General features: G+C 38.3%; 2 pseudogenes; one reads left to right on the plus strand and one right to left on the minus strand.

Annotated features, from left to right (window-relative positions):
- The first annotated feature begins 1,894 nt into the window (after positions 1 to 1,894).
- On the plus strand, positions 1,895 to 13,142 carry LOC104434726 (annotated as a pseudogene).
- Positions 5,140 to 6,541, minus strand: LOC104435542 (annotated as a pseudogene).
- Positions 13,143 to 13,587: the final 445 nt, after the last annotated feature.

Raw genomic sequence — 13,587 nt, forward strand, 5'->3', positions numbered from 1 at the left:
CCGTTCAGGAGTATAAAATTAGATTATGCATCGATACCATGATAATCTTGGCTTTGTCCCACATTGCTTCTGCAGATTGTGTAAAGTAGCACATATCATCCTTGTTTCACAGTTCTGAAACTCGACTTCTTGTTTTAAAATTTGCATGCCGGACTATTCATTTTACAGCTACTGTTTTTTCTGTTTGACATATGGTTAGTGAAGAAACCTGTTTTTAGTGTTGGTTTCTGGTCGGAGGAAGAATTGCTGTTTTAATTGATTCTCCTCCTCCTCCATCCCTCCCATGGGAATACTAATTTGGAATAAATTGAGCTGCCAAGCTGCATATGATTGAAGAAACAGATGAAATAAAGAACTTTTGAGAGAATGATTGGTTCTACAATTCCAGGCTTACATAAAATCATTTCGCTGTCGCCTTTTTTGCCAAAAAAGGATGGTACTTGTTACAAGACATCCGCATTTGTGAGCGTGCCATATTGCCATTGTTTTACAGGTTTCCCTTACCTGTGTTTACAACGTGGGTGCCATTTTTGAGAGGCTTGTTGTTTGGCTGTTTTCTGATACAAACTAATACACTGTATACTACTTTCTTTTTTGGTATTAAGCTACTGGGATTTCTGAAATAGGCAAAAATCGAAGAGAGGAGAACCATTACGTGCTGATCTTTTTATATCTCATCTCCAACAATCACGGGGGATGTAATTTAGTGACTTCAGTGATTGTATATTGCATTAACAGGGAGCCTCGTGGCTTTGGATTTGTGAAGTTCCGATATGCGGAAGATGCAGCTGAGGCTAAGCAGCAAATGAATCATACTGTTATTGGAGGACGTGAGATAAGAATTGTTTTTGCTGAGGAGAACAGAAAAACTCCTCACGAGATGCACGTGACTGAGCGTGTGAGGTACAATTTGTCACAATCTCCATCTCACTAGGTTGTCTTTATGGCATTTGTTTCCATCGATTCGTGACAGGTTTTTTTGGTAAACTCTTTTTCCCCCCATTTTAAAATGAAGTGGGCGACACAGGGAAAGAAGGAGAAGTACATCAAGGTCTCCGAGACGCCACAATCATTGTCAGTAATTTTGACTTCATGTCTATTCTGATTTGTGGCTTTCTCTCCCTTTGGGCTGTACAACGAATGGAGCAGTCTGTCATGATGGACATCCTTGTGAGTTTGGAGAATCTTATTCTGTTTTTGTATTTTCTTACAGCTTACTCGAGGTCACCAACACCAGATAGGCATGACTCAAAGTTTGGCATTTTTGTCCGAGTGGATTTAATTGCATTGTTACTGGTTTTATACTTTTTCTGTTCCTCTTTTAGGATGATAAGTACACTGTAGTTGAGCATATTAGGAACTTACAGTACTAAGGGTGCCTTATTGGCCTGGGAAGAATAAACAGAACTCTTAGCGGCATTCTTTCACTTTTATGTCAAGTATAACGTGATATTTATACCGTCGATATGTATTTTCAACTAGTAATGCTTTGTACATTGTATTTTTATTCTTTTTGGTACATGAAATTTAGATCAAGTTATTTCAGTTCCATCTTTGCCATATAAAAAGTAGTTTGAGTTATCTGTCGATTCTCATCCTCGGTGAACTTTAGTGGATGATATTGCCCAAGGCATTAAAGTAGTAGAATTTCACACTCTTTTTATAGTTTTATGTGTTTTGTAAGCCCTGTATGTTTGTAGTAATTGTGGTATGGGATTTTCACTCTAGCTAAATTATGAACGGAAAGCTATGCATTCTTCATTTTTTTTCTTGTCAATATAGGTAAACATTTTGTTGTTTATTTCCCTTGGACAAGTGCTTATAGATAGGAAGCTGTTCGTTTATTCTGGATATAGACCATGGTGAACTATTCAAATTTAATTTATTGAAATAGTAGCTTTTTCTTAAAATATCTAGGACTGGCTAAATGAGTGGCAAAGGCGACCGATCATCCTAGCCAACCATTTTTCTTGGAATGGTTTAGTTGTGGACCAATCACATTATGCTTTTGAGTGAAAAAGAGTGGCCATGTACAATTGAAAGGAAAACTTTGCTGACTTTAGCATGGCAGATTGCTGTATATGAGAATTTTATTTTTTTGCTGGCCTTGTTCCTTTTGGTATTAGTAATCTGATGCATCTCTATCCTATTATGTTCATACTGCGGTGGTTTTTATCGATTTGGGGTGATTGATGCAGTGCAGCATCATTTCTGTGGTATTGAACAGTATCTGCTTGTGGCCTTGTTTATGCAGATATTAAAGTGAACAGGAAGATTTTAAAGACCTATGGGTAAATAAAGTTAAACGACAAAAGAGAGAGATGGACAACTCCCTTACCATTCTGTCAAAGCTTTTCTAATGTTATTATCCCACCTTCGCCAATTACTGTCAAAGCATGGGCTTTTGCTTACTAGGTCTGGTGGCCTGCAGTTGCAACTGAACTGATTAGTAAAGCACTGTCAGCAGATGATTAAATCACTAAAGTACCTTTTTTTCACTATTTGTTTTCTCTGTGTGATCTAACATAGTTATTAATGAAAAGGTTTTGAAGCTTTATTTTGTTTTGCATATACCATCCAGTTAAGAAAAGAAATAGAGCTTTTTTATGGCCAAAGAAAGAAATCATCCTCAATCAAGGGAAGCAATACCGGTGTAGAGATATGATGACATTGTCAAAGATAGTTTGAGGTTTTAGAAAGTTGGGCCAAAGAGAGCCATGCAGTTGTTGGACGCTGACGTACCGGTACATCATTAATGAGACTAATTCCAGTATTTGGGTCCAAGTTGGTAATTTGTACGGAACTCTTATTAAGGTGCAGGTAACGGTCATCTTCAATCAGTTAGATAGTGATGCCGTCATGTTGATGCTTATGTGATTTTGTAAGTTGAGTGTAATTTTTTTACTTGCAAAACAGATTTTCTTGGTACTTTTTATTAGCTTTTGCTGATGGTATTTTTTTCTTTTTTCGTAAAATTCATGCTTCAAGCCGAGTAATGTTTCCTTGTAAGATCTTTTGTTATAGATCGTGTTCTGTTTTATGTAAGGGAATCTTTATGTTCCATTTTTTTTTTATTTCCCATCTCAATGGATATACCGATTCCTTGAACCAGGAGCCGTGGGGCAAAGGATCGATACCAGTCTCCAATGCGATCTGGGTCTGTACCACATTCTCCATATCCTCAGGAGCACAGGATTAAGCGGTCTAGTAAGAGGTCTCCAAGTCCAAGGGAAGATAGTCGAAGTCCCATTCAGGAGAGGGGTTATCCAGCAAGCAGGTCTCAGAGTCCAAGGGGCAATATTCGCAGTCCTTCAAGGTCTCGTTCACGGTCTTACAGGTATATCTGTTGTTTTTCTAGTCTTGGTCGAAAACAACGCATCTCTTCATTGCGCTTTGTGCAATTGTCAAATAATTTCTCCTTTAATCTGTTATTTTTCTAGTCTTGGTCTGGAACAATGCATCTCTTCTATGCGCCGGCTGATTATCAAATAATTTTTCCTTTCATCAAAGTCAAATTTCTGTTTTCGGAATATGACCTTGGCGATTAGGTTGGCATGAACTTGGTAATTATTTTTATGTTGCAAATTTAGTGGTTGACCATAAATGGCATAGGTTGTTCTGTTGAGATAGATCTGTGAGAATTCCTCCAAGGGCATATGATGCGGTATTTTTTGATATTTTACTCAACTTTAGGTGCTGTACCGAGAGCAATTGATATTTATCAGGTGATTGATTTTGCTGTGACACCCATATGATGTTCCATTGGCAAGAGAATTGATAAAGATGGTAAAGTACTTCAAATTTTCTTACGAGAGAAAGTATTAATACTTTGAATTTGCATGAATGAAGCATGTTCCCTCATTGTGTTGTTGAAATTCATCAGTCCCATTTACTATTAACCAATAGCTAGGGGATTTATCTGGTTTATGGTGGCATAGTGCTAGTATCTACAGTTTTAGCATGTTTTCTGTTCATTGAAGTAGTTTCCTTGTGCATTTCCTGTGCAGCCCACGCTGAGAGCCTTCTGAGCAAGAATTACGGGGCTTGCAGTCAAGATGGTGGTATGCCACTGGTGGTTCTTCGCAAAGTGCACTTCCAAGTGTCAAAGTGAACGATAAACAGTGTCCTTTTGGAGAGCCTGTTGCTCTCTTTGAATTAATCAGTATCATCTCCAGTGAGTTTGCTAAGAATTTTCTTTTGATAAGCAAAAGAAATTTACTGAACAATAGCATCAAGCAGATGCTAGCCCATGTAACAAATGATAAACGCAGTTCATGCTATGAGGTATAAGAAAGAATGCACATTAGTAATGTCGTTGTCACACAACCAAAAGCTGTGGAAAGCCATCTATCATTCAAATAAAAAAAAACCAGTCTTGCTATTTTCAAAAGCTCTTGTATTTCTTTCTTCACAACGAAATAGTAAGCTATTGAAGTGAATGAACCATGAACACAGCCCAACATCAACAAGGAGTAATAAAAACTACTTACTGTTTGATGTTGGGTTCTAAAATCCAGCAAAAGGAAGTTCTCTAGTAGAATCCAAAAACAGGAGTGTGCCATAGATTCACGGAGAATTTAAACAGAAATTACAAGACCTATGAAACAGGCAATCGAATAGAAAGCAAATGAAGGTTTGTTGCAGAAGGCAGTCATAGACATTGTGGACCTAAATATCCATGCAGAGTGATGAACAAGGCATTACTGCAAGGTGAGCTCGGCATCTAATTTGTAACAACAAGAGAGAGAATGTCAATCATCATAGCAGCTGAGGTTGTGTTCTCCATAATAGCTACTACCCAATCATCTCTTTGACCCAACAATTGAGATTCAGATGCAGGGTGGCAAGTTCATCTTCAGAATAGTATATTAGTACAGCTACACTCATTAAGTCAGACCAATAACTGAGAATGAACCGGTCATTGTAAATAGATTGCTTCTGATGACCTTGCTAGCAACAAGGAAAGCTGAGAGTTGCCAAAAGCATTATTTGCACATTCTTTTTGAATCATTGATTTCAGGAGTTCCAGTGGCAATTTTTAGGACTAACTAGGAATGAGATGGATCATTCCACTATTAATTAACTTGATTTATAGATGTAAGCAGAGTTTGTCTAATTAAATCTATACAAAAACTCGAATCTTTGAACTCGTGAAGAAGAAGACTGGAAAGCAAGTTATCTTGACAACTCAAATAAGAACATATGACCTTAAAATGAATCATGAGGCTTGTATTTATTGTCAATTTCATGTATATCCATTAGGGAGCTATCTCCAACTGCAATATCCTCCAATTCATTGATGGCTTCTATTTGGTTAAGCTGCATAGCAATGCCTCCATCCTCAGAGCTACCCTCTAGAAAATCATTATCTTCCATATCTGATGAGTCCATAAAATTTTCCATCTTTTTCTTCCTCCCCGTATAACCAATAAGGCTTAGGACTTTTTCCTTCCAAATAATGAGTGGACATTTCTGAATTAGCTCTGCACCTTCATAAGCTCCTCTGAAGAACACACTAAACCTCTTTCCCCTCTCAGAGACATAGAAAACACCATAATGCTTCAACAGGAGTCTCATAAGCTTCTGAGGCATCACAAATTCTTGTCTGAAGTGCGCGAAGTGATTGGTTACCAACCTCTTTTCCATTGTGAAGCTAAGTAACTCGTGCATTGCTGCAATGGATCTCTTATTGAATTCTTTCAATCTAGCTTGAAGGCAACATGCATCAACGTAAGGAGTCAAGTAAGACCTTTTCTGAAAGTGCTCAATCTTCCCTCCATATCTACACACCTTCTTGTAACTAGCAGGAAACTTCAAGGGGAAAGATAGGGAAAGCAACCCTGGAGTATGAAAAGGCAAATTCTGATACCCCCAATATGGGCTTCTCCAACTCTGTGATAGCCCAAGCAGGATTCCACTCTATGAGCTCGAGGTAATCAACTTCATCTGGAGATTTAACCACTTTGAAGTGTTGCGGATACTCGTGTACCCACTTGCTCCTAAAATCAGCTGGCAAACCAGACTCTCTCCTGAAATGAGCAATTTTGTCCAAAGGAAGCCATTTATCGACCGACATCATCAACATCCTAGTCACGTATTCAACAGCCATGCCGGAATGTCCCCTAATCAATCTCTCCTCTTCCTCTAACAAGTCTTCAGCTTCTTTAGTTAATTCCAAACCACAATACCCCCTTCTGATCCTTACACAACTCAAAACAATTTTGGTGACATTCGAATAAAATCCACCATACCGTTTGCTTGGCTATAGATCTAGCAATCTCACAGGGATTATCATCTCGAGTTCCTTTTTCAACATTTCCATCAAAACCAACACCTTTGACACCACTTTTGCTTCTCAGTGGCAATTTCGAGATCATGGACCCTCTTGTCCTTGTTCCTATCTTGCAGTCTCTTGTTGGTGGTCAAGAATCTACGCTGTGACTAGTTAAGTAAAATCTCGTCAAAACTCAAGTTTCCTCTCAGGGTAGGCGAATGCACTGGTGAGGCGACAAAGCAACCAAACTCTCTTGCCGCGCTTCATTCATTCGAGAAAGCCACTGTTTTACCAATGATTTGAAAATGGGTCATCTCAAGATGGTAATGCCTCACTCCAAATTCAAGAAACAAGCCCAACAAAAGCAAATGCCTCTCGCTCAGGGCAAACATCAAACGGCTTACGTGAAATGGAACAAGGAACAACAAGAGCCCAAGACAAAAACATTCGAGAAGATTGCCGTAAAAGAAAACACATGCTCCATGTTCATTGCCTTTTATTGAATCACTTAGTTACAAATTTTAGGACGTGTCCTTTACCAAAAAAAAAAAAAAATTTTTAGGACGTGTGCCCAAACTAGTCACAAGTAAGTTCTTAGCAAGTTATTCCGAATAACTCAATTATTCATTGATATTTTCTTAAATCTGTGAGCAATAAGCATGCAGTTTGAACATAATGCAACTAAACCAAGTATTGATGACAATATGGATTGATTCTTTTCCTTTTTTAAGAAGAACTTAATTCAGTCCAATTTAAGAAAATTATAAGCCGAACAGGATTAATATAAATATAAAACCAAGCTAAAAAAACTGAGTTATTTAATGTGAAATAAATAAATAAATAAGTCAAACCTCTTTTTCTTAAAAGAGAAAAAAAAAAAAAGAAAAAAGAAAAATAAGCCGAGAGCCATTCCCCCCCGCTTCCCGCCTCTCTGTATATATAAGATTCCCTCCAATTTCCGATCGTTTCCAAAATCTGCGAAAAAAAAAAAAAAAAAAAAAAAATCGAAAGTTTCTCCTCCTGCGCAGAGTGAAATTCCATCGTCGTCGAAGATGCTTTTGTCTCTCAGGTGAGTTTCACGAAGCTCCGCTTGATTTCACCTCATGTCCTTTTCCGCGGCGCGGTCGACGGCGATGATGATTCTGAGTTTCGTCTCGTGTTCGCTCGTTGATGTTCAGAGCCGAAGAGCAGAAGATCGTGGAACGAGAGGACGTCGACGACGGAGCAGAAGACCTGCTCGAAACGATCGACAAACAAACGTGAGTTACGGCAAAAACAGAGTGGAGGCAACTCCTCTCTGTTCATAATGCGTTTTCGTAATGCGTTTCGGTGCATCCTTTGATTCTGAGATGATTATCGTGATTTTCTGATCCGTGTTCTGAAAGTTAAAATTGAGATGCAAATGGTTCGATGAAGCTATGGCTGTGATTATCGTGATTTACATCTCGAGCTTTCTCTCGAACTTGCTGTGATTTCCTGCGCGTGCAGTGGTTTTCACTTTTCAGCTTTTGTCTCCTGACCATACAAGAGCAATTCCAGCCTTCCTTATGTTACGTGACCTTGGAATTGCACCATCGTACCTCTTATTTTCCATGTATTCGTGACATAGCTGGATTAATAACGAATGTCCCAAGCTTAATTCATCAATAAAGACTGTTGGAACGCTAGATTGTCCTGACATTCTACATTCACCAGAAAACATGTAGTTTAACGCGATGGTTAAGCTCGAGTTTTCGTTGAAGGACATTTCTGGTTAGCTGAAATCCAGCAAAGTGAAGAGAAAATCAAAGACTAAGATTGAAGAGTATCTCGAGCGTGTAATGCATAAAGCTGATATATCTGCTGAGGAGTATCTGAAATTGGAAAGGAAGCTTGCCAAGAAGCTCAAGGTGAAGGATGGACAGCTATGTGGGTCAGACGATGGAATGAATATGTTATTTAAGGGAATTCCTTCTATTCTTGATTCTTTTGAACAAGAAGCGCCAGGGTTACGAGAAAATTGTAGCGAAAGATTTGAAGGTAAATCTTCAGGGGAAAAAAGTGAAATGTCCAACTAAGAGCATATGCAGGATGATGGAAAAGCTGTTCATGTTAAGGCTGGAGCCTGTGACTCAGTAGACTAGAAACCCCTTCATTTCAGCTCTCAAGTGAGTTCGTGAGCTCCACAAATTTCAATTCATTTCCTTTTCGTGATGTGATTGCCAAGAATGATTCTGAGTTTCCATTCGACTTCCTCTTGAACTTGTAGTGATTTTCTGTGCATACGATAGTTTAATTTTCTTTCCTTAAATGATGAGAAGTAATTTCTGCCACTACTTGAATATGATACGTCTAATTCACCTCTTTGACATGTCTTCTAAATCATACAAGAGCAATTTGGCCTTTGTTATGTTACGTCACATAGTAATTGCACCATTGGTACATCTATTATCCATGTATTTACGGCATAGATGGATTAATAACGAATCTCCTAAGCTAAATTCGTCAACAATCACTATTGGAACACTTGACATTCTACATTCACCAGAAAATATAGAGTTGAACACGATGGTGGGTTGTTTTTTTTCGTTTGCAGGTATTTCTCAGGGAATCCATGCTGGAGATGTGAAAAAAGATACAGGATGTGGGGATCGACACTTGCAAATGTCTTGATGATGCATACAGAGAAGGTATATCTGATATTCAGTTCCGAAAATTAAGTGGAGTTATTATTTGGCTAAGGTGATTTCCTCTGTCTTTGTTTTGTTTTTTTGTAGCACTTGACTAGAACCAAAGGTTTCTCTGAAGCAAAAGTTGATAAGATATGCGAATCAGCTGAAAAGATAGTGGTTAGAGCTTAATTTCTTCTTATCCTGAGATGGCGATGTAATCAATTGCAACTTCTATACGCATCTCACAATAACTTCTCTTTGTTTTCATCAGAATTCTCGTTTTATTACGGGAATTGAAGCTATGCTCAGAGTAAGTTATGCTCAGAGTAAGTCCTTAATTCGGCAAATTTCGAGCTAAAAATGGTTCGGAAGACCTGAATGAGTCATTGACCCTTGAAATAAAGCCTGCAAATTAGCATATCGACTGTAGAAAACTGCACTTGCTCTAAACACTACTTATCTCACAGCACAAAGTACTTTCAATGTCTTTGTTTTTTCCAGAGCAAGTCAGTTATTTGCATCACAACTGGAAGCCAAGCCCTCAATGAGCTTTTAGGCAGTAATAGACTTTCTGTTGTAGATTGTGTATATTATTCTTCATGCGTTTCAACAAAAACAGCTTTCCCTGGATCTGCAATGTTAAACAGGTGGTACTGAAACTCAGGAAATTACAGAAGCATTTGGCGTATCTCGGTGACAAGCACAGTCTAATAACGTTACCCTTGATGAACTTTTAGTTGCTTTTGTTAGTTGGCTTTCTCAGAAAATGCTGCTAACGTCACTTCAGGTCCGGGAAAACACAGCTTGCACATACCCTGTTTGTGACTACTCAGGTTGGTCCGAATTGCATGTTAGGTTTCCGTCGTTAACTTCTATTTCATGTTATGTTTCCTAGATGAACAACATAAATAGCAAGATAATGATTGAATTTCTAGTAAAGAATAAAGCTGTGGTTAATATTGGCATCGGAACGTGTTTATTAGGTGATTCTGGAAGTTTGGCACTCTCATCTTCTGTAAACGGCAATCAGCATACTGGAACACACAATCTATAGTGGTTCAAACCAAGTAGGAAAAAGGCCAGGAGAGCGTACTAGGTCATAACCAATCAGAAGCCTTAGTCATTGTCAGACTTGGACTTGGGTTGATCATCAGTTGAATAGGATGCTTGAAGTACTCTACTATATATGCAAATCCTACAACATTATTTTCCCTTCTTTCCATCACTCTTCATTAAAGCTGATCCCATTCCATGAGATGATATCTTATGGTTTGTGGATTCCACGATCCTAACAATTTTAACTGCTGCCAACTCACGTGGGAGGGGCGAATGGCAAGGTAGCATACCTTGCCACAGAAAAAACTTTGTATCCTATTATAATCTGTTGGTCATTTCCTTGACCTCAACAAAGCTGCTTTTGTTTCATTCTCGGCTTATGTCCATCTAAGTGCATATGCACTTTCTTAACTTGGTACACCTGCAGTTGCCATGATTGAATTGTACAAATAGCTGAAAGATTTGGAATGGATCCTGGTGCCGTCGCATGTAATGGAAGCAATGCTTTCTACACTGGTGGCAAGTCTTCCTTCTTTTCTGGCTAATGTACTTGCTGTAATCTAGTCTTTCCATGAATTTGAAGATCATCTATGCCCGTGCCTCTACTTCTGAGCATCAGTACAACTTCCTTCTCAGTTTGGCTGCCAAAGTGTCTGAAGAACCATTTAGGTTCCTGGTAAGACAGTGCTCAAGAATCAAACTGCACACATTTTGTAAGGTGTCGATGGTTGACCTTAGCTGAGTAATATCTTTCAGATTGTGGATTCAGTGATCGCTCTCTTTCGAGTGGAATATAATGGAAGGGGAGAACTTGCAGGGCGTCAGGTTGATTCCAAAACCATCAAATCATGCGAGTTGCAAATTTTCAGCTCATCTAGTTTGACACTAATAGATTTCCAATTGCAGCAAACATTGGCACAAATGCTCTCACGCTTACTTAAGATAGCCGCGGAATTTAATGTGGCAGTGTACATGACCAATCAAGGTACCACATCACATCTCATTTCTCCCACCTAGTCATGCATCCTTTAAAGGATCTTATCCAATTTAGCTCTTTGATGGTTGCACACTGAAAAATAGCAATTTGGTGACTACACTAAGCTCATACTAGTTCTCATAAATCTCAAGAACCAGCTATTTGGTGTAAACTAGTGATGCATACGGGAGCTGCAGTCCATGAGTTAAGCAAAAAAGATAATTTTTTTGACGACTTTTTCTTTGATTTTTTTTGTTTCAGTGGCATCGAAGAAGCATGCAGGTGGGCATGTTCTGGGTCATGCAACCACAATTAGGTTGATGTTTACGAATGGCAAAGGTGAGCAGTGGGTTTGCAAAGTGTTCAAAGCCCCAGACCTACCTAAAGCTGAAGCTATATCCTTTTTGTCTGGATCTTCGTCTTGCTATACACTTATTTGAAATTTACCAGATTACACTGCAGACATTAAACGAAATTTCTAGAAATCTAATATCAATCGGAGAGAAAGTTGATACTAAGTCTATATATGGATAGCTGGAGACTAGAATTTGAGCAGTATACTTGTAGTATACTCACATGCGCTGCCTGTGCTATGGAAATAAAATACCCAACCATTGATGATGCCATATTGCAGATCTTACTCTAGTTATATACTTCGTTGAAATTTTTCAGACCATGCTGCAGAGACCAAGTAAAATATCTGGAAGTCTAGATCAAAATCTGTGAGAAAGTCGATAATTAGTCTAAATAGGGATAGGTGGATACCTGATTTAAGCATGATACTCACTTTATACTTGATGTTGCCTGGAGATCCATGAACATGTTGAATACGAATTTTGTCCAGAGAAATTAAACAAAAAGAAGTAGCTATTGAGAATTTTCCTCAGTAGGACCGGTAGGTTATTTTTAGCTGTGCTGTTATGTAGATGATGCACATCTATCAAGACCATCACTTAATTTAATCAAAAAATTTAGGAAGAGCTCATCTGTCAATAAGATGAGACAGATATTCCATATATGTTGAACTTGACAGACACATGTTTTTCAGATAACACCAGGAGGCATCACCGATGCGAAGGACTGAAGGAGTCTCTCCAACCAGGAAGGCAGGCGAAGTGTTTTTTTTTTTTTTTTTTTGTTAATCTGCAATTTGATGTTAGTCATCGAATTGACCGCAAGAGGCATATAATGAGCTCCCAAGCACTTGTTCATTTCCTGTCTCTGCAATGGACACTTTGTCACCCTTGTCATAGCTTGTCCCTAAGTTTCATGTGCTCGACAACAAACCATTCATGAATGACATGAGATACATTCTCTAACTGTGATGGTGACCCAAAAGATTTGTCAACTACAATGTCACCCTTGTGTAGCAAATGCAAAATATATCATAAGGGTAAGGCCGAAGTATCCTTTCTGCTTCTTCTATTTACGTTTAGCCAATTGAATGCAAATAATACAGCCTTATATTCTCTTAGGAACTTAATCGAGCATGGCATGTCATTGAAAGGTCATAGGACTTCATAAGAGATGTAACCAAAAGAAAATTATTCAGTGTCATTTTGAATTACCTCAAATGAAATGAAATTTATCAATCACCGTGTTTCGTCATAAAGAAAAAAAAAGTTATCCACTGCAATATGTTTTTAATTACACATAAGGTCAACAGTTTGTGGATACCATGGTTTTTATGAGCTTGAGAAGAAATCTAGTCACAATATTTGAAAACTAATTACCCAACATCATCTGCATTGAGTTCACAGTAATTTTCTTTTGATAATTAAAAGAACTTAGTTGAACTTTCTTACACGAGCAATCTGGCTTTTGTTTATGTTACACGACATTCAAATCGCACCATTGCAGTAGCTGCAGTCCTTGAGTTAAGGAAAAAGATTATTTTTGATGACTTTGTCTTTGATTTATTTGTTTCAGTCGTAGATGATCTAGGTGGTGCTGTGTTCATATCAGACCCAAAGAAACCTGCGGGTGGGATGTTCTGGCTCATTTAGCCACAATTAGGTTGATATTTAGGAAAGGCAAAGGTGAGCAGCGCGTCTGTAAGTTGTTTAAGGCCCCAAACCTACCAAAAGCTGAAGCTAAGTCGATACTGAGTCTACATACAGATAGGTGGAGACCTGATTTAAGCACGGTGCTCACAGTATATTTGATGGTGTATGGAGATCCATGAACATGTTGAATACAAATTTTGTGCAGAGTAATTAAACAAAAAGAAGTGGATGTCCAGAATTTTTTTAAGCAGGACTAGTAAGTTAGTTGTGCAGCCTGTGCTATGTAGACTACACATCTATCAAAACCATAACTTACTTATGTAAGAAATTTTAGCGAGAGCTCATATGTCAATAGGGTGAGATCGACAAACGCACGTTTTTCAGATAACAACAGGGGCATAGCCGATGAGGACTAAAGAGGTCTCTCCTACCAAGATGGCCACGCAAAGTGTTATTTTATTTTATTTTTTGGGTTAATCTGCAATTTGATTTTAGTCATTGTATTGATAGCCACCTCTATCTTCATGTTAAGTTTGTATTGGCAGGCATCAAGCTCCTTTTGACGGCTTTAAAATTGCATGAGAGGTTACCGCTTTAGCCTTAATATCTAACATGCTATCATTG

This window comes from Eucalyptus grandis, chromosome 2, assembly GCF_016545825.1.
Source record: "Eucalyptus grandis isolate ANBG69807.140 chromosome 2, ASM1654582v1, whole genome shotgun sequence".
Lineage (NCBI taxonomy): Eukaryota > Viridiplantae > Streptophyta > Magnoliopsida > Myrtales > Myrtaceae > Eucalyptus > Eucalyptus grandis.